We start from the raw sequence: 25140 nt of genomic DNA, 5'->3' as shown, positions 1-25140 counted from the left end.
CACGTCTCAGCGATGGCTACTGAGGCTGCTTGAGAGCTTTGGATGGAGGACAAGCATGGAGTCATTATCTGTTAATTAAATACAATGATTGTGGTGCTTTGCATCCTCCTGTGGACTCAGACATCAGGGCTTGGGTTAAGAAATAACTTTCCTGATGACTTGGTTTCTTGGGGAAATTCATCTTGATTTATATATTCTAGACCAAGGCAAATTTTTCTATAAAGGGCCAAGTAGTAAATATTTCAGGCTTTGCTGGCCTGTACATTCTCTGCCACAATCACTCAGCTTTTGGATGGGAGTGAAAGAAGCCACCGACCATATGTAATGCATAGGGGCAGAAGTGTGTCAATAAAACTTTATTTACAAGAATAAGCAGGGAGCTAGATTTGGCTCCCAGGCCACAGATTGTTTTATACCTGTGTTATGTATTTTGGCATCATGGCTTAACGGAGCAGATGAAGTGAGTGGAAAACACCTCAGCTTGGCCTCAAAAGAGCTGGGTGGCAAGGCCAGGTCTGAAGCTAGGTGACCTCTGAATCTGTTTATCCACCTCAAAAGAGGGTACTCCTGGCCACACTGGAATGAGAGAGATAACTCCTGACACCCCACTATCAGAGGTCTGTGATGTGGGCTGAAACTAGCCCTGAAAGTTAAACACTCGTGAGCACTTTTATAAACCCTGAAGTGCCCTATGCATATAAATTGCCTACTGTGAGTCTGTCTATCTTTGGGCCAAATAACATAGGGGGAGTTGGGAGGGTCTTACGGTGGCTGGCCTAGGAGCCTGTGCTTGTCTCGGTAGGTTCACACAGGCGCTAAAACTTTGGAATATTATCACCTGCTGTCTTGAATTTTTCGAAATGTTGGTCAGCAAGCTGGTGCTTTTGCACAGCTCTTTAACTGCCTGTTGACTCAGACAGTAAAAGAAACCACCTCCAATGCGGGAGACCTAGGTTCGATCCCTGGTTGGGAAGATCCTCCAGAGAAGGGAATGGCTACCCACTCCAGTATTCTGACCTGGAGAATTCCATGGACAGAGGAGCCTGGCGGGCTACAGTCCATGGGGTTGCAAAGGGTCAGACACGACTGAGCAAACTTCACGGCACTTTAATTGCTCTATGACTTCAGTTTCTACTCTTCAGACTCAGTTGGGCTGACTGCAGCAGCAGGGCAGAAATTCTTTCCAGAGCCAAGACTGGGATAAGCAAGATCACCTTGTGATGTGACACAAGGCGTTGGGGCCTTCTGGCTGGACCCACCCCCTCCTGCTGGGTCCTCCATCCTGCCCCGCCGGGAGGCTCTAATAGGAGGAGAGAACTGGTGGCCTCTGTCGCATTCCTCCTCTTGCCCAGGACTGGGTCAGGCACTCTGTCCTCACCAGCATTTCTGAGAACCAAGCTGGTGGCCTCGCTGCCCTGGGCTGGGCCCCAGAGGCTCAGGGTTTAGGCTCCATGGGCCTCTGGGCACTATTCCAGGGGCCTCTGTGTCATTTCCTGGCGACCTTCAAGCACACAGAGGTTGTTAGGTGGGAACCCGGCTCGGCATCCAGGCGTTGGCCTGGAACTGGCGTGCTCACCCGTCCCAACCCTAACCTCGGAGGGTGCTGCCTTCCTCTCCCGATGAAGACCCTCGGTTCTGGGCCAACACACTCACTTTACAGCCGGAAACCGAGCAACCGGAGAAGGGAGTGCCAGCCCTTCCAATGAGCGACATCCGTACTAGACTCCTCCACTGCAGGCAGCTTCTTATATCGCGGGTAATTACTTGATTTATGGCTTTCCCCACCCAACTCTTCCATACCCCCCTGTATCATCAGGAACAGCTGCTTGGACACGCCCCCGGGAGGCGGGCCCGCTTAGGGCCCGGCTCTGGGGCTGTGGGCAGAGCCTTGGGGGAGGCAGAGGCGCCCCGCAAGAAGATGGGGTGCAGTCCTCCCTCCCAGGGGGTCAGGGCAGGCCCACAGTGAAGGGAAGGAGAGGATAGGGCAAGAAGTGGCGTCTCCCCAGCGTGGGCCTGTCTGCTCTCCCCTCCAAAGGGAGGTGGCAGGATGTTTCAGCCACTGAGGGACCCTGCAGGGTCCAGCCCTCAAGGCCTTGGAGCAGTGACCTCGTTAGGCATTTCCAGCTTTTATGATCTGCCAGCCAGGCCCCCAAGTGACACAGACCAACCTCCCCTTGCTGCCTGTTCTGTGAGTGTGGCCTGTTCTCAGCCCCTTTGGAATGCCACTGCCACCAGCACACCCTTGCCCAGGCCACAGGCCCCGAGAACAGGTCAGGGCGCTGAGCAGGGGCCACAGGGAGAGGGGTGGCCTGGAAGAGAAGGGGAAGACAGAGGAGATGAGGATGTCTCCCAGAAGGCTGGAAACGGGAGCAGAGAGGTGGAGAGAGCTCAGCCCTGGGGAGACAAGACAGGGGGCTTGAAGATTCCAAAACAGCTGCTTGGTGGCCCCCCTGCCTTGGAACCCCCAGACTGAGTCCACCTGCCTTCCACCTGCTGCTCCCTCTCTGTGGGCCTTCTTCAGCTCCGGGTCTTGCAGAACCCCCGTCTCCCTCCACACACATGACTTATGCATCTGGGTGACAAATGACTAATGTTGAATTCAAATCCTGAATCAGACACTGCATGACAGAATGACCTGAGGCAAGTTGCTTGCCCTCTCGGAGCCTTGGATTCTTGGAAAAATGTAAATACCACGAAGGGCGTCTTCTTCACTTGTGAGCCAATAAATGAGGCAGTGCCCAATGCCTGGCCCAGAGGAAATTCAGAAAAGGGTGATTATTATTGTCACTGAGCAATGGAAACAGGCTAGAGAATATTCAGGCCTCCCCACTGCCAGTTTTTCCCCACAAATCAGTAAGCAGAGAGTCCTGCCCAAACTAGCCATCTCAGAGGCTGACTAGGAAGTGCAGGAGCCCCTCACCAAAGGACTCCACATGTGACTATTGGAAAGGGAAGTGACATGGAATTTGAGTTGCCATCGGTCTAGCCCACTGGACTTTGGACACTTCAAGATATTGTTTTCCCTGTTTGAACAAATGACACAGTTGAGGCTTAGAGACTGTAAATAGCTACTCAGAGTGACACAGCCAGTGGGTAACAGTCACAGTTTAAAGCAGAGTACTTTACTGCTCAACGCCCCATGGCTCATTGACCTCTACATTTCTAGTGTTTTGGACTCAGTTATACAGATTTGTGTTAATTCAGCATGTGTTCAGAATCCCTGCTCCCTACATGACCCTGATCCCGGTATTCTCTACATGCAGGAGAGGAAGAGATAGTTGGGAAGAGCAGCTAACACAAAACTCTTCACACAAATGTATAAAACAGGAGCCACACAAATAATTTTCTCCCTGGATACAATGGGGTATACGTTTAAGGTATAAGTTGCTGTAACAAGATCCACTCTCCCAATGGCTTAAATATAATGCGTTTCTTTTCTTTCTTTCAATTTATTTTATTTTTGGCTGTGTGAGGTCTTAGTTGTGGGATCTTGGTTGTAGTGCACAGGCTTCTCTCTAGTTGTGGTGCATGGGCCCAGTAGTTGCTGGGGGGAGCGGGGTCGGTGTGTGGGCTAAGTTGCCCTGTGGCATGTAGGATCTTAGTTTCTCACCAAGGATCAAACCCACCTCCCCTGCATTGGAAGGCAGATTCTTAACCACTGGACCATAGGGGAAGCCCCTAAATATGGTACATTTCTCTCTCTCCTATGATCATCTAGAGATGAGTGGCCCTGGCCCACAGGCTGCTCTGTTATACATGGACATTTGGGTATTCAAGTTCTGTCGATCTTTTTCTCTGCCGTCTTCCAAGGCAGGAATTCAATAGACTTGGACTCAATAACCTGGAGTCAATAGAAATAACTCAAGAGATTTGAGAACCAGGATGAAAAAAAATATGTATTTTCACAGGCTTCTAAATGTCATGTAGCATTTCCTTCGATTATGAATGTGGCAATAAATCACTGTAATAATAAGACCGGGGACTTAGTTGCTGATAGAAATCACATAGATATTCATATCATATTACAATGTTATGGATGCCTCAAACCATCACTTCCTGTTCATTACTGTTTCAAAATTACAGATGTTATCAGTCTTGCCATTAGATTTTATTCCTTAATGTCAATAAAAAAGCACATTTTTACTCTACCACCAATTTGTATGTGTGGTTTTTTTTTTAGTTATTTTGACACCCACTTTTCAATACAATTGGTTTCTTGTGTAATCTTATGTATTTTATTTTATGCATTAAAAAAAATTATCCTGGTAAAATCCACAGGCTTCACCAGGCTACTAGAGGAGTTCGTGGCACAGAAAGTTGGCGGACCCCTGCCTGGGGGAGTTGTTCTCATAGATGTGGTCAAACCTGAGTCACTGTGCGGCTGTGGTCCAGCACTTGGAAATACAGAAAAAGAAGAAGAGGACGATAAGCAGCTTCCTTCTTAGGTGAGGGAGGCAAAAGCTGCCCGTATCACTTTGCTCACATTCTGTTGGTGAGAACTCGCTCCTGTGGCCACTCTGAGCCAGCCACAAGAAGAGCGCGAGGAGAAGGTCTCTAGTCTGGGGACTGTTTACTGAGACTCTGATCGTACGGGAGGAAGGAAGAAAAGTTTGGGAGGTGCATCATTTGGGGTTTTCCTATCTGTAAAAGCAGGAGATGGAAATATTAATAGAAAACAGTAGTTGCTTCTTTTTGGACCAGTTAATCTCTGTTTTCAAATGAAATCACATAATAGAGACCAAAGCAGGGTATTTTGGTTAAGCAGGGTGGAGGACTCCGGGGCCTTGCCCGCCTGGCCTGTCCTTGCCCCCGTCCCTAAAGGGCATCCCTGAGGCACCTGCTAAAAACTCCGAGGCCAGAACAGCCTACCGCTCCTGTTCTGAGGTCTGAGCCCCTTCCTGCCCTGCCTTCTTCTGCACAGGCTGCATCAGACTCACAGCGAGGGCGAGGGGATCTTCCAAAACAGAGCTGCGTCTCTGTGGTGAGGTAGGAAGGGCGGGGAAGACCCCAGGGGAAAGGATTCACCTTGAAAGAAAAGTAGAAATGAGAGCAGCCAAAAGTGAGACAGATGCATAGGCAAGGGGGCTGTGTGCCAAGGAGGGGTCCACCTAGAGGGACCAGCAAAGCCCAAACCTACAGCCTTGCTCCCAACAGCCCTGACTCCCTGGGCTCAGGCCTCCTGAATAGAGGCAGCAGCAGGAATGGAACTTCTTTCTGGAAAATCTAGAATGCTCATCCTGTGGGGCCAATATGTGAACCAAAGGTACTACTCGATTTTGTCTTGCACGCTAATCAAGCTCCTACTTTGTATCAGGTGCTAGGAGAGGCTTTCATTCTGGCAAGGAGAGACAAGATGCGAGGAAACATGTGATGAGTATATTAAAAAGCAAGCAGTTATTAATGGCTTTGCAACTGATATGAAAAAAAGTCATAATAGTTAGCATTCAGTAGTGCTAAAAATCCCAGCAGTTGGTCTGAGGAGTATCAGTGAACACAGGAAGAATGTATTAATAGTATGTGTTGAGATTACTAAACACTTTTGTTTTTGGTTGTGCTGAGTCTTTGCTGCGGCGGGTGAGTTTCTCTGGTGGCAGCGAGCGGGGGCTACTCTCTAGTTGCGGTGCGTGGGCTTCTCATTGCGGTGGCTTCTCTTGTTGCAGAGCACGGGCTCTAGGGCACCTGGGTAGTTGTGGTACATGGGCTTAGTTGCTCTGCGGCCTATGGAATCCTCCCAGACCAGGGATCAAACCCGTGTCCCCTGCATTGGCAGGCAGATTCTTATCTACTGCACCACCAGGGAAGCCCTGAAACACTCTGAAAAGGCAGAATTTGAGAGTCAGTCCCATCTTTCAAATTTTAGCTCTACCATTGCCTACTGTGCAGCCTCCTGCCAATCACCCCTCAGACTCAGTATCCTCATCTGTGAAAAGTATCGACCTGGTAAAATTTCTGTGAACACTCATGAGATAATGCACGTAAACATTTACTACAGAATCTAATACGTTGAGTACCCAGTACATGTTTTTGTTATTACTATTATTATTATGAACTCAAGCTAGGAGTCTTCAGTTAAACAAAATTCTTGCAGAGAAAGCTTGCAAAGCTTCCCGTCAACCACTCTGACAAGGGCAGAGTTTTGAGCTTCAAACCAGAGAGCAGAAAGAGCGCAGGCATCACGTTCAGTTCCGTGGCCCCTTGTTGCTGGCTGCTCATGCCTTCTTTCTGTATTCCCATTACTAAGAAAAAACAAACTTCTTGATTCCATTTACATGAACTATCCAGAAGAGAAAAATCCCTAGAGACAAAAGTAGATTGGTGGTTGTCAAGGTGCTGGGGAGAATGAGGAGTGGGAGAAACTGCTTAAAGGATGTGAAAGTCACTCAGTCATGTCCAGCTCTTTTCGACCCCATGGACTATACAGTCCATGGAATTCTCCAGGCCAGAATACTGGAGTGGGTAGCCCTTCCCTTCTCCAAGGGATCTTCCCAACCCAGGGATCAAACCCGGGTCTCCCGCATTGCAGGCGGATTCTTTACCAGCTGAGCCACCAGGGAAGCCCCTAAAGGGTATGGAGTTCTATTCCGGATGGAAATGTTTTGGAACAGGCTGGAGGTGGTGTTTGCATAGTATTTTGAATGTACTAAGTGCCACTGAATTGTTCATTCTAAGATGATTAATTCTATGTTATGTGAGTTTCACCTCAATAAATTATCAAAAAGTCTCCTTCAATTGCGTAAAATGTATTTAATTGAGAACTGTTGAGGACTTCAGTTGGGATTGCTCTGCATGTGTTTATAAAGGTGTTTCAGGGATATAGATTAGTGATTTGTATGGCCAGCTTTCAGTCCAACTAAGGAGGCTTTTATGTTTAAAAAGAATTAAATGCGTGATTTCTGCCCAGAAAATCCAGTGCATCTTTCCAGAGACCTTTCTTTCAGTCAGAATTGCCCATGGCTCCCCTATTCTAAAAGACTCCATCCAGGTTGCAAACACCAGCACAGAGGAGGACCAGCAGTGAATATTCCCACTGCTTCCATGACTGTCACTGGGAGAGTTGCTGGTCCTGCCCTGCCCAGTGGATGCTTGGCCAACACTGTAAGAGTAGCCATGCTAATAGTATTACTAACAGTCATCAGCGCCCTCAGGCACTAAGACCCCAGATCCTGGGTTCTGCTCCAAGAGTGCCACTCACTGTTGACACTCCTCTGCACTCAGCACTGTGTTTGCAGCAAAATCTCTAAGCTAGAGATGCTGGGTCAGGAGGGGTTTCCAGCGCCAGCCTTCCCTACAGTCTCTAGGCCCAGGTGATGGGTATATATGCAGTCTCCCCTTTCCTCATGCTTGATAACCTTAACTCCTGTCAATCTTGCCACTCCTCTCTAGCCACCAACACACACCTTAGGAAGTAGTACAATGGGCAGTGGTGATTTAGCCACAAAAGGCTTTACTATACTCTTTCACCCAGGGCTCTGGTGCCTTTGCAACTCTAGATATTCACAAATACAGACTATCCCCTGCAACACTACTCACAATAGCCAAGACATGGAGACATCCTAAATGTGCATTGACAAATGAATGGATAAAGATGTGAAATACAATGAAATACTACTAAGCCATGAAAAAGAATGAAATAATGTGATTTGCAGCAACATGGATGGAACTAGAGATTATCGTACTCAGTGAAGTCAGAAATAGAAAGACAAATACCATATGATACCATTTATATGTGGAATCTAAAATATGGCACAAATGAACGTGTCTATGAACCAGAAACAGACTCACAGTCAGAGAGAACAGTCTTGTGGTTGTCAAGGGGGCCGGTGGGTAAGGAAGGAGTGGACTGGGACTTCTGGGTTAGCAGATGCAAACTGTTACATGTAGAATGGATAAATAGCAAGGTCCTACTGTAAAGCATAGGGAACTATATTGAGATAGACCATAATGGAAAAGAATATTAAAATGAATGTATATATATGTACTAAATTACCTTACTATGAGAAATTAACACTACACTGTAAATCAGCTATACTTCAATTTTAAGTTTTTTTCCTTTAAAAAGAGAATATCCCTTGCAAGACAACCTCTACTTCAGCTTAGACCAAGAAGCAACTGGCATTCTCTCAGTAATAATACAAATAATTTAAAAATAGCTAATATCTATTGTATACTATGTGCCCTTGTGGCTTAGTGGGAAAGAATCCACCTGTAATGCAAGAGATGCAGGAGACATGAGTTCGATCCCTGGGTGGAGAAGATCCCCTGGAAGAGAAAATGGAAACCCACTCCAGTATCCTGGCTGGGAAAAATCGCATGGACAGAGGAGGCTGGCAGGCTATCGTTCACAGGGTCGCAAAAAGTCGGACACGACTGAGCACACACACGCCAAACAAATGCAAGTATGCGCCAAGCTCTCTGCTATCTCCCAACAACCTTCGAGGTGGGTATCATGATTGACCCCATCCTACAGCTGAGGATGTGCGGCTTTATCATTCATCCTGGTGACACACACCAGGAAAGAGTTACTTGACTGCTTTACGCACCTGCCTTTGGAATACATCTCCTGGGGAAGACAATTAATAAAATGACTTATTTTATATTTCTAGTCTTGTCACCCATATGAATTTTTTCTGTTACTCTCCATTAAGTAAGTTTAGAAAATACTGGAGTAAACAATGGTTACAAGCTGGTAGGAATGGGATTGGACTAAGGTTGGAGACCTGAGTTTTAGTCCCAGCTCTGCCAGTATTTTGATGTGTGAATGCAAGAGAAATCCTATGACATAGCTGAGCCTCCGTTTCCCCATCTGTAAATGACAAGTGAGCTGAATATTGTGTAGCTCTTTTCTGACTCTAAGATTCTAGAAGAGGGAAAGATTAGGAGATTGGGATTAGTAGACACAAACTGTTGTAAGTAGGATGGCTAAACCACAAGGTCCTACTGAATAGCAGAGGGAACTCTGTTCAGTATCCTGTCATAAATCATCAAGGAAATGAATATGAAAAAGAATATATATGTATAACTGAGTCACTTTACTGTACAGGAGAAATTAAACATGACATTGCAAATCAACTATACTTCAGTAAAATTTTAAAAATTAAAAAATAAAATTCTATAATTCCGCAAGCCAGCCGCACTTTAAATCCCAAATCACCAAGGCAGGACACCGTGTGTGCACATCCATGCATAAAGCATTGCAGGAGCAGCCGTTTGGCTAAGCATCCATTTATTCATTCCTTCCAGACGGCTTGAAGGGAACCTCTCAGAAAAGATTAGCAGCTTGAAGCAAATGACTGTGAAATCCCCGCGTGAGCCAGATGCACTTAATCCAGGGCTGGTTATTGGATCACTTCTGATTCATCTCGCTTGTCTGGTCTTAATTTGCTTGTTAATGGCTTGTCCTCTTTTCCCCTGCTTCCTACTATTGTCCATTCTTGTTCCTTTCAGGAATCGTGGTCACCAAATGTCACTCTTCCATCCGGAGAGATGATTCTAGCCTGAGGAGACCCTAGCTCCTCACACTTGTCCGGCTTCCATCCAGGCACAGAGTGGTAGAAGTCTTAGCTGGCTACAGCAGCTGACATTTTATGCTCTCCTTGGGAGCCCAGTATTGAAGGATTTAGTGGAACTTTAAAGTTTAGTGAATGGTATCCACACTGACTGCTTGTCCATCTCTCATGATGTGACTCTTTCACTATGGTGGAAAAAAATAAAAGCAAATATTTCAGAGTTTGAAAAACTTGTAAAACCAAGTGTTGATGAAAGAATGATGAAATGAGCACTATTAAAAGCCATTGATCGGAGCTTAAATAGGTATGCTCACTCTGGAATACAATCTGACACAACACACCAAATGTTTTAAAATGTAGACACGTTAGAGCAAGCCCGTGCATCCTATTAGAGAGCTGAATTCCAAGAAATGATCATAGATGGCAATATTTAGATATGAGGCTGTTCATCAGAGCATGTTTGCCCTGGAAAAAATGTTAGACGTGAAGCAAATTTCCAAGAACAGGGGTTCAAAAATAAATTATGGTACATCCATTACAAATCATTTTGTAGAAGAACATTTGATGACATGAGAAAATGCTCATGAAAATGCTATGTGAAAAAACTGGTTTAAGAAACGGTACGTGTATGTTATGTATAAATAAAATCTGTATGCATGTGTGAGTGTGTTATTTAAAAACAAAACAAAGCAAAACAAAACTAGAATATACACCCAAATGTCATAGTGTTTATTTCTACATGGTGAGATAATCCATGATGTTTATTTTCTTTTTTACATCCTTTTAAAATTTAACTTTATGAAACAGGAAAAAGACATTTATATATACACATATAACTTCTTAAAAACACACACATGTAACAAAGCTTTGTGACCCAGGTCAGCAGGTGACAGAAGGGCAGGCCAGGTGTAAGCATTCTTTCTAGGACACCCATTTATTTCCTTCTGGCCCCTCTTCCCTCAGACTTTCTGCTCCTCATTCTTCTACTGAGAAGCCTCATGAAGCCTGCCTGGTGGTGGCTGGACCTCTGAGTCAGTCTAGCAGAATCCTCAGCTATAGACCTGTTCCCCACCAGTAAATCAACCCTCCCTGGGGTCCTGGGAGGGCTGATCATGCACATCTCATCCTATCGTGCTGATAACTTGAAACTGGCCATGACGGAAAAGTTTACACCAAAGCAATTGGCAAAAGCTACAGTCGGGGCTTTGTTCCTGGACACTCTGGGCTGGAACCTGGCGATCTGTGTTGTAACAAGCCCCGCAGGTGATTCAGACACACATTCAAGTGGGCAGTGGGCAGGACATGCTTAGGCCCCAGGAAAGATCATTCATACCCCCAGTGAAGTAAGCCATATTCTGAGCTATTTCTCTCTCTTCTCTCTCGTGCTCAGTCGTGGACGACTCTTTGCCCACCAGGCCCATCTGTCCATGGAATTTTCCAGGCAAGAACACTGGAATGGGTTACCATTTCCTCTCCAGGGGATCTTTCTGACCCAGGAATCTAACCACGTCTCCTGCATTGTAGGCAGATTCTTTACCAACTGAGCTACAAGGGAAATGCGGCTTTTCCAAACAAAGAGCTCCCAAACTTACTGGTGCCAACCAGAGACGAAAATTCTTACACAAATCAGGAATGCCCCACCCTCTCCCATCCTCCAGCTTTCTGTGGGGAAGAGGGTATCTAAGAGCTCTAGAGCCCCAAGAAAACAGTATGCTGCAGCCCACTCCCATACATACATCTGGATTAAAATGATACAAAAGGAAGTCTACCAATGTTCACATTTTTCCACATTGAAGGAAATGTTAAATACCAAAAGTTTATTAATTCTCCACCTTTTATTTCAGCCTGCTTTGCTGTTTCCCTAGGTATTGCCTTGTTTTCCTCTTGGCTAATCAACCCAGTACAGAACTGCCTTGAAGAAGTGACATAAATTCTCATTCAAGGCTTCCCAAGCAAACCTTGGCAGCTCTTGCTCCCCAGACACATCCTTTCTGCATATTTCAAGGAGGTGGTGAGGACAAAGGGTCCGTTCTGACACCAGTCATTTGCCTTGGGGAGCTGCTGAGGGGCTGCAAGCAGGAGACAGTTTGTTCTGGCTTTGATCTGACATGTCATGGGATGGATGGGACTTTGGGACATGCATGTGACCAATGGTTGGGTGGGCAGCCACAGAGCAAACCCAGGCCCTGGCCAATCAGGATGAAGGCATTTTCTTCCTCTTCCTCCTCTGCAAATCTTTTGTAAAACTGGATGGTCTTGGGATCTATTAGTCTCCCAGCAGTCACCTCCTGGCCATTTGATCATCACCCATCACCTCTTATTCCGAAGGCAGTCATCCTTCCCTCCACACTCGCAGAAGAGAGCAGTCCTGTGAAATATCTTGCACACAAATAAAATCACTTGCCTTTGGCTCTGTTATGCATGGCAGGTTTTGGGAACAGCAGATTTGCTCTTCTAAATTGCTTTGGCTGCAATTAATATTCAAACGAGGTGGCAGGGAGCAGGGCAGAGCCTGGCTTTAATGATCTGTCACCAGCAGAAAACTGAGAGCAGTCAGCAACTGGAACCATGCCCTGGGGCTGCAAATGGCTGGCTCAGCTGAAGCAGGACCTGACCATCCCCGGTGGCCTGCCCATAACCGCCACCCCACACGCAGCCTGGGACCAGGGCATCACCCTTCTCCTGACAGTTCTCAGAGACCCCTGGGCCCCTGGGCCTCGTGCGAGGGGAGGCCAGGGCTCACAGACAAGCAGCCAGTCCCCCGCAGCTGCAGGTCTTCTCACGTGGTGCTCACGGCCACGTCACGTGGTCACAGGCAGGCACTTGGGAGTTTCAGGCCATTGGTGCCAGTCTTTGTGGATCTAGGAAAAATGTCAGCACAGACATAAGGGCAAGAGGCCTTATTTTGAGTTAATGTATTGTAGTCTATTTTTAAAAAGAAAATGATCTTCACACTTCAGAATTTTATGATGAATAGCAAACTATTCATAAGCTGCTCCCTTTCTGCCAATGAAATATCAGAGGGTCACATGCCAAGGTGAGGGAACTAAAGGATAGAGACCGTGTTCTGTGTCTTTGGAGCCCCTGGGCGAGGCACAAGGGAGTTGCTCGATTCATGTTGGGAGGATAAGGACCCCAAGTCCCAGTGGGCTGGAGGAATGTCTTCCTTCCAACATGTCCCCAGAGTGAGGAGCTTGTGGCAGACAAGACTGGTGCTCCCCCAGTGCCCTTCATCCCTCCTCACTGTGCGGTACCTCCGCTCCTCGGCATCCTTTCGGCTCTCACAGCCCTCACCCCTGTCTCTTTCTCTTCGAGCCCTTACCTTAAGAGTCTGCTCTACCCACCCTCAGAGTAGGTACTGCCTGAAAAGTCCTCATGTCAGCTTCTAACCAATGATGGATGGGTCCGTTGTCTATGAAGACTCTGGATTTCCCTGAGACACCCCTTCATTGGGTTCAGGCTGAAACGTGGGACTTTGCCTTCCTTGGTGCTTCATTTTAACAACAATCTATAATTCTGCACTTCTCTGACACCAACTGGGTGTCCAACAATTCAGTTCAACTCTGACACTTGCTATGGGGAATTAGCGTGAACCCTGTAGGTTAAGGATTCAGTCCCACAAGACTACCCACACTTCAAATGCCAGATGCAAGCAGTGGGTCCCCAGGCTACACACACTTCTGCCTGGAAGACTGCAAATTCAGGGCTTCTCATAACCATCACCCCGCACCCAGGTTCAGAAATTCCCTCGAACAACTCAAATAACTGTAATTATGATCATGCCTGTGTGCGTGCTAAGTCATTTCAGTTGTGTCTGACTCATTGCAACGCCATGGACTGTAGCCCGCAGGCTCCTCTCTCCATGGGGATTCTCCAGGCAAGAATCCTGGAATGGGCTGCCATGCCCTCCTCCAGGGGATCTTTGTTAGCCATCGAACCTGCCTCTCTTACATCTCCTGCATTGGCAGGTGGGTTCTTTACCTCTAATGTCACCTGGGAAGCCCAAATATGATTATAGTTTATTTCAAATGGTCCAAATGAGCAGCTAGATAAAGAGGCACATAAGGCAAGGTCCAGAAGAGGCCAGAGAGCGTTAGCCTCTGTCCCCACGTGGAGTCAGGGTACAACACTCTCCCAAGACATCTATATAATTTTTTTTAATTTTTCACATATTTATTTTTGGCCGCACTGAGTCTTCATTGATGCACTCAGACTTTTCTCTAGTTGTGGCAAGCAGGGCGCTGCTCTCTAGGTGCAGGCTTCTCGTTGTGGTGGCTTCTCTCGTTGGGGAACACAGGCTTTTGAGTGGGCAGGTTTCAGTAGCTGTGGCTCTTAGGCTCTGGAGCACAGATTCAGTAGTTTGTTTTGATGCTCAGGCTTAGTAGTTCCGCGGCATATGGAATCTTCCCCCGCCAGGGATTGAACCCATGTCCTCTGCATTGACAGGTGGATTCTTTACCAGTGGACCACTGGGGAAATCTCAGGACATCTACATATTAATCAAACCGGAACCTCACTGTTCAAAGGGTTTCATCCAAGTTTCATTGATTAAATCATTGGCCATCTGTGATTGAGCCCACTCTCTGGCCCCTCTCCCTTCTGTGGATGCAGGGGATGAGGCTGAAAATTTTAATCACGTGGCTCACTCCTCTGGTGACCAGCCCCCATCCTGACAGCTACCTAGGGACTCTCAGAGACTCCCCTCATTAACCAAAGCTCAGGTATGATTGCTAGGAGGTCCTTATAAATAACATAAGACACTCTGGTCACTCAGGAAATGCCCTGAGTTTTAGGAACTCGATGCTGGTGTGTGTGGGGTGACGGACAGACAAAGATAAAACACTGTTATTCCACCACCCTTGACTCCCCTCAGCTCCCCTACCAGCACCCCAGGGTGCCCTTCCAGAGTAAGCCATGTGGACACAAAGCCTCTTGCTGGGGATCCAACACCAGAAAACCACACCCAGAATAGACACTAAATACAACACTGCTTGATTAACTCTCAAGGCTGCTTGCAGGCATTCCCTCACCCATTCATTCACTCATTCAACCAAATGTGTATTGATGTGCGGGGACCTGGACTTGGAGTGGTAACCGAGTCAGCCACGATCAAATCTTTGTAGGGCTTACAATCTACCTGGGAAGACTGGCGCTACTGGGTAACTAGTGTGTTGTTTGCTTGGCTATCGTGAGATCCTGGAGGGCTTACGTAAAGCCACTGAAGGCTTTGGAGGTGAGGGAGGGGTGGGTGAGGTCGAGATCATCAGTGCTGCTTTTTGAAGAGAGCTCTTTGGCCTGGTGAGTGGATTGTGAGCAGACACAACAAAACATTTAGAAGGTTTCTGCAAGGGCGCAAGGCCCAGAGGATGGTGCCCAGGACCAGGTTAAAAGCCATGAATCAGGCAGGGTTGAGAACAAATTAAAAGATAACCCTGGAGTGTACTCACTAGCTCAGAAGACCAGAGCTCCTTGTGTGGAAGAGAACCAAACAGCATGTGGACATAGCCACGTCCTAACCTGGGTGCCTCTGAGGAGTTAGGAATCAGATGAGAGACTAGTGGCCCAGAGTTGGAATAGACAGGGAAGGCTGCATGGAGGGGCACTTGAATACCTTCAAAGATTTGGGAAGTATTTGGATTGGCCTAAGGACTTGTTCAGGCTTCCCAGGAGGCACTAGAGTTAAAGAACCCACCTGCCAAGGCAATAGACATAAGAGGTGTGGGTTCGAGTTCTGGGTTGGGAAGATCCCCTGGAGGAGGGTATGGCAACCCACCCCAGTACTCTTGCCTGGAGAATCCCATGGACAGAGAAGCCTGGAGGGCTACAGTCCATAGGGTCACAAAGAGTTGGACATGACCGAAGTGACTTAGCATGCACGCAAGGACTTTTTCACACAGTCAAGACAGTGTACTGGGGTCAGGGTCCAGATAGTCAGAGGAGTGGGACTTTGAGTGAGGTGTCATTGAAGGCAGCCAAGTGTGCCCCTAGTTAGACATCTTCATGTCAAGGAGAAAAGAGTCCTGTCCACTCAGAGGCCATGAGCAGGACAAGAGTAGACCAGCCAGGAGTCCCTCCAAGGACCTGGAACTTTTCTTCTGGAAAGGTGGGACTCTGCCAGCCAGGCCGCCCTGAGAAGTCTGACTCCCAATCCACCCCTCCTCCCTGGACCAGAAGACTGGGCTGGGAGAGTTGTCTCCAGCTCCTGATAAGTGCTAATTACAGTGTAAAATATCTACTCCAGACTCCCTTTCATTTCTGAGGAATGTGACAAAGATCGGGAGGGTTTTAATTTTCCTCCAGATCTCAGCATTTCAAAGTCAGAAAAAGAGAGGTGGAGAAAGTTCTCTCTTGTGCAGAGTAGAGGACTGCTGTGCCCAAGAGACCAGCCCCTTGTTCTCCTGATCACTCAGGGCCCTGGGCCTCTCCCGGGGGCAGAGGATGGGATTCCTGGGCTGTGTGCTCTACGGCTGGTATCTCTTGCTAAGACTTTTGGCTATTCGTTTGCACAACCCAAAGGGGATTTTCCTTGGCAAACCCTGGAAATCCAGCCCAACTGGGGACTGGGCTTCACGGAATTCAGTTCAACAGTCATTTATTGAGCACTTACTCTAGGATTAGCTCTGGGGACAATCATTTGTTGAGAGCCAACTTTGACAGCCGTTGCACATCTATTTTTCCCGATGCTCAGGACAACCCTGCAGGGTGAGTGTTGCCAACAGGTGAGAGGAAAACAGAGCCCAGAGAGGTCGGCGGCTTGCCCAAGGTCACAGTCAGTGAGTGTAAGTGCCAGGACCTCTCCCACTCTGACGCCCAGCCCGCTTTCTTTCTGTTCTTCCCCTGTTGTGCCCATTCCCTGCCTTCAGATGCTTCAGTCCCCCAAGAGGGAAAGTACAGATGCAAAACAATGACTAACACTGTGAAAAGCGACAAACTGGAAACGCTCAAGATGACGAAAGGAAGAAAGAAAGGGGAAAGGGAGGAAAGGAGGGGGGCAGCTCTGGGCATGGAACTTCCTTTTTTCATAATCAATTCTCTTGCATTCTTATGAGAAAGGGTAAATACTGTTCTCTTTTTACCTACAGCACATAATAACGCACATAAAGACAAATGGGCATTCATATTGATAAGGTGTAGGATTTGAATTATTTTTTGGAACCTACTCTAAGCCCAGGCTCTTTCCTCTGGCTTACAAATTGTAGAGAAGAAAAAGAACTGTATACACAACAGGAGGCTTGCTCACTGCCTTGGCAATATCTTAAAGACAATCCCCACCACCCTCGCTGATCACACTTCTCTGATGCTCCGATGGTCCCCAAACTGCCCATCCCTACCTCTGCGGGCACTATCTTCCTTCTTTCCACAAGGGAGCTATGCATCCCCTTGTCAGTCCTAATCCTCTCATCCAGTCCCCTGACTTTCACCACTCTTTGGCCTTGTTAATCCCATCGCAGTTCCTTTCTCAAAAACCAGACATCCATAACCAACTTCTCTCTCCCCAGTCCCTTTTCTGTTTTTCTCAGAAAACATCTGTCCCATCTCTTCTCCCCTCTCCCTCTTTCCTCATTCTCTCCTCCTCCTTGCCTCCTCCTCTTCCACATCTTCTTGCTGTCTTTCTTAGTTCATTGCATGTGTCATCTCCAAAGAGCCTTCAAGTCAAGGTTGATAAAGCTAAGCGCTTACTAATAATACTCTACCCCTAGGGAAAGTGAGATTAGACATGATAAAAAGCCAGAGCCATCAGCTGTGGACTCCTCTGACAGGACCTTAAAGTTTCCCCCAGCATATATGCTCAGTTGCATCCTCTTCCACCTAAAATTAAGTCTGCTTGTCCTCACCCACCTTTCTGATATGTACCAGAGTGCAGGAATAAACAACACTCAACCCGCTTCACTGCTGTCACAGATAACATACTAGAAAGCTACCCCCTCTCGTGTATGCCCAGATATGACATTTTCGTGACTATGAAGCAGAGGCAATTTTCCATCTATCAGTTGGATGATTATATGTTAAAACACATTTTCTCCGTGAGATTCAATCAAGTTATCTTCCTTCAGGTGAAAATATAAAGCCTGTAAACATTTTAATTTTTCTTGAGTTGGTTCTCATGCAAAACTAAATACATACAGGAAGCTTGCTCACCACTAGTATTTGGTGTCAGAATGACTTTGACTCCTGCCTCTGCTGCTTATCAGCTGTGCAACTTTTAGGGTGCTTACATACTCTGTGAAAAATAGAATTCGAAATAACCAACTCATGAGGCTGTCTGAGGAGTAAATCAGGTAGCATGAGACACCCACTGTGGTAGTTAATTTTATGTGTCATCTTGGCTGGGTTTTGGTGCCCAGATGTTTGTCAAACATTATTTGAGTGTTCCTGTGAGGGGTTTTTTTTTTTTTTTTTAAGATGTGATTAACATTTAAATCAGCGGACTTGGAGTGCAGCAGGCTGCCCTTCACAATGTGGGTGGGCCTCATCCAATCAGTTGAAGGGCTGCCCTTCTCCACCCCTCTAAACCAGAGAAAATTACAATAAAAGAACTGCCCTCCCCTGACACCAAACCAGAGAGAAATCTCCAGCAGACAGCTTTCAAGCATCATCTGTGACACTTGCTCTTCCTAGTTCTACAGCAAATGGCATTTGGACTGAAACAGGAACATTGACTCTTCTGGGTCTCCACCTGCCAGTCCACCCTTTAGATTTTGGACTGGCCAACCTGCATAATCACGTGATCCAGCTTCCAGCTCCTCATAATTAATCTTTTTCTGTGTATATACACATCATACTGGTTCTGCTCTGCTGGTGAACCCTGATACACCCGCCTAGCTCAATGCCTATAACAAATACCTAGTAATACTCTGCAGTATGCAGATTTTAAAGTCCTCATCCTCAGATTTATCTGGTGGTTGGATGGATTTCAGTTAAGCTTAATGGGCACACTCAGAGGTAAATGATGAAATGAGAAATCAGGAAGTTTTTAGTTGGCAAATGGATCAAATTTGTAAAGACTGAATTGCTACTTGAATTCCTACCTGATTCCTACTTGTACATGTAGCAATTATTTAGATCCCTATACATTGTCAAAAGCTCATAAATGTGTGGCTTGACAACATATTCTAAAGCAAACACATATATAATGACCTTCAGGTCAAGAAATGACACTGTCAGTGGTCTAGAAGCTCCCTTGTCCATCCCATACTAATGTCTTCTCCAGGGTTCTCCTGGCCTCCCCATAACAGAGGGCATCACTACTAAATCCTTGCATACTGACTTCCTTTCACTCAGCGTTACATTTCTGAGATTTACTACATTGTCAAGTGCTGTGATTTGTTCCTTTTTAGTGCTGTATACTATTCTGTTATATGAATCAACCCTATTTGATTTCTCCATTCTACTGTTAATGAACTTTCAGTATGAAAAAAAAATGCCCTAAATTCAGAAAATGTGGTGTGCCACGGTCACTTTTTAAGTAGACACACAAATCGGGAGGCCATTGAAAGGTTATACATGCACCTGAAAATACTGATATAAAACCAACAAAAAGATCAACTCTGATCTATCAACACATGGATCAACTGAGTCTGAAATACTTCTATTGACCTGAACCAGGTTTAAAACTAACCAAAATATGTGAAAAACTAAGGGACCGCTTTTTATGAAGTAAGCCACAAATGAACAAACACAAAAGCATAATAAATTCTAGTAAAGAAGCAATTCAGCAGCCAATGCAGTTGTACTATAGAGTATGCAACTTTGTACTGTTATCTTTATGCACCAGACACTTTATGGAACACTCTGAAGAGGGAGAATCACAGAAGTAGCTATAAGGGAACCATTCATAGTCACCCTAAGCCATAGACGCTTCTAACAGCAAACCCTGAAGCCACCCTGTAAAGTGCAGAAAGAGATGGAGTTCAAGGCTGGAATTCACATCTGTGATCAGTTCCCCTCCCTGCTTCAGAATAGCCAGCAACATTTGCCCCAAAGTAGGTGGTGACTGAGATTTCCTCAAGCTTGAAGTCAAAGCTCTCATGACTCAGACTTCCCTGGCGACCTAGTGGTTAAGATTCAACTCTTCCACTGCAGAAGGCACGGGTTTGATCCCTGATAGGGAAAGATCCCAGCATGCTGTTCCGTGCGGCCAAAAAAAAGCAAACAGGACTCTTTCTCATCACTCCATTCCCTGTAAACCTATGCTATTACTGAGATAAATCAAAACCCCCTTCTTATTTTAATTATCCATATTATTTTCTACTAACATTTTTATTCCAATAAATGTGTACAGGGTTTCTGGTGCATTATGGTCCAAGCAAGTTTTTATGGACTAGCCTGGCAGGGTTATTTATACGTTAGGATTCGAGGTTTCAGGATCTTCAAACAGTGTTTGTGGGGAAGAGACTGGGAGATTGTTTCTACTTCACACCAGGGAAAAAGGGAACCAGTATTTCATGAGCAACTGCTCAGTGTCCAGCCCATGTGTAAGCCACCTCATTTAATCTTCATAAACCACCATCTTCGATCCATTCTGTATTTTTTTCTAAATTTCACAGTTGAGAGAAGGAGTCTTAAGGGAAAATGCTTGCTCATGGTCATGCAGCTCATATAATCAGTAAGCTCTTGTTAAAATCTGGACTCTGGACTCCAAGCCTGGGGGATGATTTAAATCTGCTACCTACCAGGTGTAGACTTGAGAAATCACTTGACCCTCGTGGGATGGGGATAGTCATGGTCCCCTCTCCATGGGATAATATGTGTAGGTACTTAGCATAAAGCCTGTTGCCAGAGAGCACTTCCTCCAAGCAAGCAGCTCTTGTTAAACGGCAGAGCCAGGACGCAGACCAAAGTGAGCTGACTACAAACACCCCAGAAGAGTAGCCGTCCCTCTGCTCATGACTCTGCAAAGCAGACAGAGCTCAGCCAGAAGGTTTGTCCCCGCTCCACACACATCAGCTGAGGCTGCTTGACTGGGGGCGAGGATCCAGTTGACTTGGCAGCTGGCTTGGCTGGGTCTCTCTCTCCAGCAGAGTAGTCAGACTTCTTCATGTGACTTTTCTAAGACTCTGAAAGCAGAAGTGCCAGTCTCTTAAAGGACTAATTCTGGATTGTCACAGGATTTCTTCTACTGAGTTCTATTGGTCAAAACAAGTCACAAACCCAGCTCGGTTCCTAATGGAGGGCAAACAGGTTTTTCTGTTTGTTTTTTAATGCATTTCTCAGCATCACTCACAGCTAGCAGAGGGCACATGACGCAGTTCTGGCCGGTGAGATATAGGTGGAAATCACCAAACTGTTACCACCAGATTTGGGTCAACTTACCCACAAGCAGTAAAGGCAATCTACTGACGCTGGGTTGTGGCAAAGGAAAGTACAATGTTTACGGTAAGGCACCAGACAAGGAGTCCAGGGCAGCTAGTTCTCAAAACCCCCAAAACTCCTAGGCCACCATTTCTGATGGGAGCAGCAGCATATGAATGCAGGAATGGAACACTGGTTGGCATCCTTCTGCAGACAACCCACCACACAAAGGCTTGAGAAATGTAGAGGGCACGACTCCAATGTGGCTGGACATCACAAGAGGAGACATTTTGGAGGCTCTGAGGAGAAAGGGTAGAATTCGACAGGCCCAGAAAAGGAGCGAGGTTTGAACAAAGACACAAAGCAAGGTCCCGTGACGTAGCTGGGGATGTGCCCACCTGACCAGCTCTGGGGCTTGTGGGAAGAGAGCTTCACTGGAGGCGGGAAGGGTGAAGGAGGCGTTTGGCATTGTAGAGGGGTTTGAAAGCTGATCTGAGGCATGCAGATCTTATCCTGTGGGCAGCGGGTAGACACTAACGTCCTCCAGGTGGAGAGTGACATGCAGGAAGCCGTGTTTCGGGAAGAGTCGACTGCCTGTCTGGAAGGGTGGGGGAGGCGGGGGACTGGGGTGAGGGGTAATGTGGGCTGAGGAGAGGGGAGATGAGGGGGTTATCTGAGGGAGGGGAGAGCAACTCTAGCTCCTGATTCTCTGCGGGTGTTCTCACATCTCATCTGTGGTTGCCCTGGAGGAGGAAAAGGAAGAGACAGGCCCACCTAGGCCCCTGTGATCAGGAACCCACACCCTTCAGGGAGAGGAAGTGTTCTCAGTCATCAGAGGAGGTTTGGCCCCACCTGTCTTCTCAGAAATCCCGGTTTGCGGGGAACCATCCATCTGCCCGCTGAACAGGGCACTAGCCCCTCAGCATTGAGGGAGGTCCCCAGGCCCCAGCTCCTCCCTCCTTTTACAAGCCTTCCTACCAGAAAAACATCCCTGCTCAGACTTCCAAAGACACCCCAGGGCTCCCTGCCTCAGACCTAGGCCTCCAAGGACACCTCTGCTGTCTCCTTCCCCCTGTTGTGACTTTGCCCGTTTATAGCCCAACTATAGCCCTTCCCCTGGGAAGCCAGCGGGCACCCACCCACCTCCCAGCTCCATGCAGTCCCCCCTCTGCACTCCTGCCCCCTCACGCACTCAGCGAGCCGCAGCCCTACCCCGTGTGCCCTCCCGAGATGTTGCCTGTGAAACTGTCTTATCAACACAGCTATGGAGGAGGGCAGAGCCTGTATCTCACTCATGTCTCTTTGCCTCACAGAGTCAGAGCAGTGCTGACCACACAGTCGCTCAGTCATATCTGACTCTTTGTGACCCCCAAGGACTGTAGACCACCAGGATACTCTGTCCAGGGGATTCTCCAGGCAAGAAAACTGGAATGGGTTGCCATTTCCTCCTCCAGGGGATCTTCCTGACCCAAGGATTGAACCTGGGTCTCCTGCAGCTCCTGCACTGGCCAGTGAATTCTTTACCTCTGAACCACCTGTGAACCCACACAGAAAGTACCTAACATAAAAGTATCTCACTCTTTTCATGGGTTGACATTTCCCCTTCCAGGGGATCTTCCCAATCCAGGGATTGAACCCAGGTCTCCCGCTTTGCAGGTGGATTCTTTACTGTCTGAGCCACCTGGGAAGCCCAACATAAAAGTATAGAAAAGGAGCTGTTCCTAGCCTCAGGCTCTCTGCACTCTGCATGACTAGGGCACAAATTCTTTGACAAATGGCAAAGAACAGTTTGAAACTTAGGAGGCACTCTGACACTTAGAGTTAGGGGACCTCACAGTAAAGCTGAGACCCCCTGGCCATCAATAATAATAATACCTATTATCATTATGACTGTCATGAACCTTCCTTAGCCCCAAAACCATCAGCAGTGCTGAAGAACACCCTCCTCATTTGTAGTTTGTTCACAGTGGCCATGAGTGTGGAAGATGGATGTCTAGGCGGGGTTCCCTAGAAGCCGAGCCTGGGACAAGGGTTTGGTGCCCATGGTTGACTGATTGAAGGAGTGCTCTCAGAAGTGAGGGCAGCAGGGCTGGCTGGGAAGGAGCTCCGCAAGGAAGGATGGAGTCTCCAGTGGAGTCTAGTCCGGGCCTGATCCCAGGTGGAGGCCTGGAGAACATACAGGGCAAAATTAACTCCAACTGAGGTCAAGACAGGGTACCCAACTATTCTGTTGCCTGGGACTGTTTTGTTTTAGCAGTGAAAATCCTTCATGCCAGGAAACCCTTTGGTTTGGGGCAAACATGTACCGTAAGAAGCCCAGTTTTGTATTCCAAGTCAGTCAGTCCTCAGCTCCGGGTTGCTCGGGAACAGGAGAGCAGAGCCCCCATGCAGGGTGGTACTCATTCACCCTGAGGGCCAGGCTCTCAAGAAGGGGGATAGTGCACCAGCCCAGGGAGGGGGGACTCATAATGGCATCCCACCTGAGACAAGCCCCTTTCGCATCTCCCTGCCCTGCACTGTACAGAGGGAAACAGCCCTGGGGCCCCCACAGAGCCGGCTGCCCTCCAGAGCTGGCTTGTGCTGATCTGAGAACACCTAATAGGTTTCAGACAAACCCTGTTGGCTTCCTGGTTGTTTGCAACTCAATTAAATTAACAAATTGGTCTCTTTGCCCAGAGTCTTTCCACCGCCTGTATTTTAGCATATGTCAGTCAGGGCGGCCCTGGGACTCCAGATGGCTGCCAGCTCACTCTACAAATCCGATGCCAACTCATCACTGGGGAAGCATGTGTGTGTGTGTGCGCGCATGCACACAGGCCCAGAGAGGGAGACACAAGTGCGTGTGCACACACACATGCACATAGGCCCAGGGAGGGAGACACAAGTGTGTGCGCGCGCATGTACACAGGCCCAGGGAGGGAGACACAAGAGTGTGCGTGCACACACATGCACACAGGCCCAGGGAGGGAGACACAGGTGTGTGCGTGCGCATGTACACAGGCCCAGAGAGGGAGACACAAAGCCATAGTGAGGAGAGACAGAAAAAGAGGGGGTCAAAATAGAGAAATTGGGGGGAAGAGATAGGAGACAGGGGAGCCCAGGTTTTTCCTCATAGTTTAGCCAGCAGGTGCCAAGGACTCTAGCCTTCCTGTGGAGAAGTCCTCTCCTTCACAGGGTGGGAGGTCCCTGAAGAAGACCCCCTCAGCCTCCAGATTCTCTGGTGAGAGAACCTGGATCTCAGAGTGTTGTCCCTGGACTAGCAGCATCAGCCTGACTTGGAAACTTGTTAGAAATAAAGGTTCTCGAGCTCCACCCCAGACCCCCTGACTGAAAAGCTCTGCAGGTGGGACCCAGGCATCTGTGTCTTGACAAGCCCTCCCGGTGTGCACACTCGACTTTGAGGACCACACTCCTGAGGCTACAGTGCTGGATCCTCCTGAGAGCAGAGCTGAGAGGGCTCCAGCACAGTAAAACACTCTCAGTCACAGCCACGGCTGCTGCCTTCCACGAGGAGGGAAGAGGGTGGTCTTGAGGGCATCTTTAGAGTCACTGGAAGGATACCTCTCTAGCCTTCAATTAGATGTAGGAATTGGGGAAGCAAGAAGAGGAGTCAGAAACAGCCTAGAGGAAGAAAAAAGGTAATCTGGGGAAAGTCGTTGTTCTTGTTCAGTTGCTTAGTCATGTCTGACTCTTTGCAATCCCATGGATGGTAGCACGCCAGGCTTCCCTGTCCCTCACTATTTCCTAGAGTTTGCTCAAATTCATGTCCATTGAGTTGGTGATGCTATCTAACCATTTCATCCTCTGCTGCCCCCTTCTCCTTTTGCCCTCAATCTTTCCCAGCATCAGGGTCTTTTTCAATGAGTCCAACACATCAGGCCAAAATTCAGCATCAGTTCTACCCCTGAATGTTCAGGGTTGATTTCCTTTAGGATTGACTGATTTGACCTCCTTGCAGTCCAGGGTACTCTCAAAAGTCTTCCTCAGCTCCACAATTCGAAAGCATCAATTCTTCGGCACTGAGCCTTCTTTATAGTCCAACTCTCACATCTTTACATGACTACTCGAAAAACCATAGCTTTGACTATCTGGACCTTTGTTGACAAAATGATGTCCCCCGCTTTTGCATACGCTGTCTAGGTTTTTTCATGGCTTACCTTCCAAGGAGCAAGCATCTTTTAATTTCATGGCTGCAATCACCAGGGTGCTTAAAAGGGCCAAAACTTCAGGTGGTCTGTGACAGCTCTGAGGTAGGAGGTCCTCATCGCCTGTCAGGCAGGACCACATTGGAGAGGAGGCCTTCATGGGGATGAAGCCTGTCCCTAGCTTCAGCCACATTTGG

General features: G+C 47.5%; 1 long non-coding RNA gene across 1 annotated transcript in view; it reads left to right on the top strand.

The window, feature by feature from the left end:
- LOC122684849 overlaps positions 1-24796 on the top strand; it is a 30141-nt gene extending 5345 nt beyond the window's left edge. The window contains exons 2-3 of the long non-coding RNA XR_006338168.1: positions 6439-6452; positions 24677-24796. This is a non-coding gene — a long non-coding RNA (uncharacterized LOC122684849). The remainder of the gene's footprint in view (positions 1-6438; positions 6453-24676) is intronic.
- Positions 24797-25140: the final 344 nt, after the last annotated feature.

Source organism: Cervus elaphus, chromosome 27 (genome assembly GCF_910594005.1).
Source record: "Cervus elaphus chromosome 27, mCerEla1.1, whole genome shotgun sequence".
NCBI lineage: Eukaryota > Metazoa > Chordata > Mammalia > Artiodactyla > Cervidae > Cervus > Cervus elaphus.
Note: the sequence above shows the minus strand (reverse complement) of the source record. Positions and strands in the feature narration are given on the sequence as shown.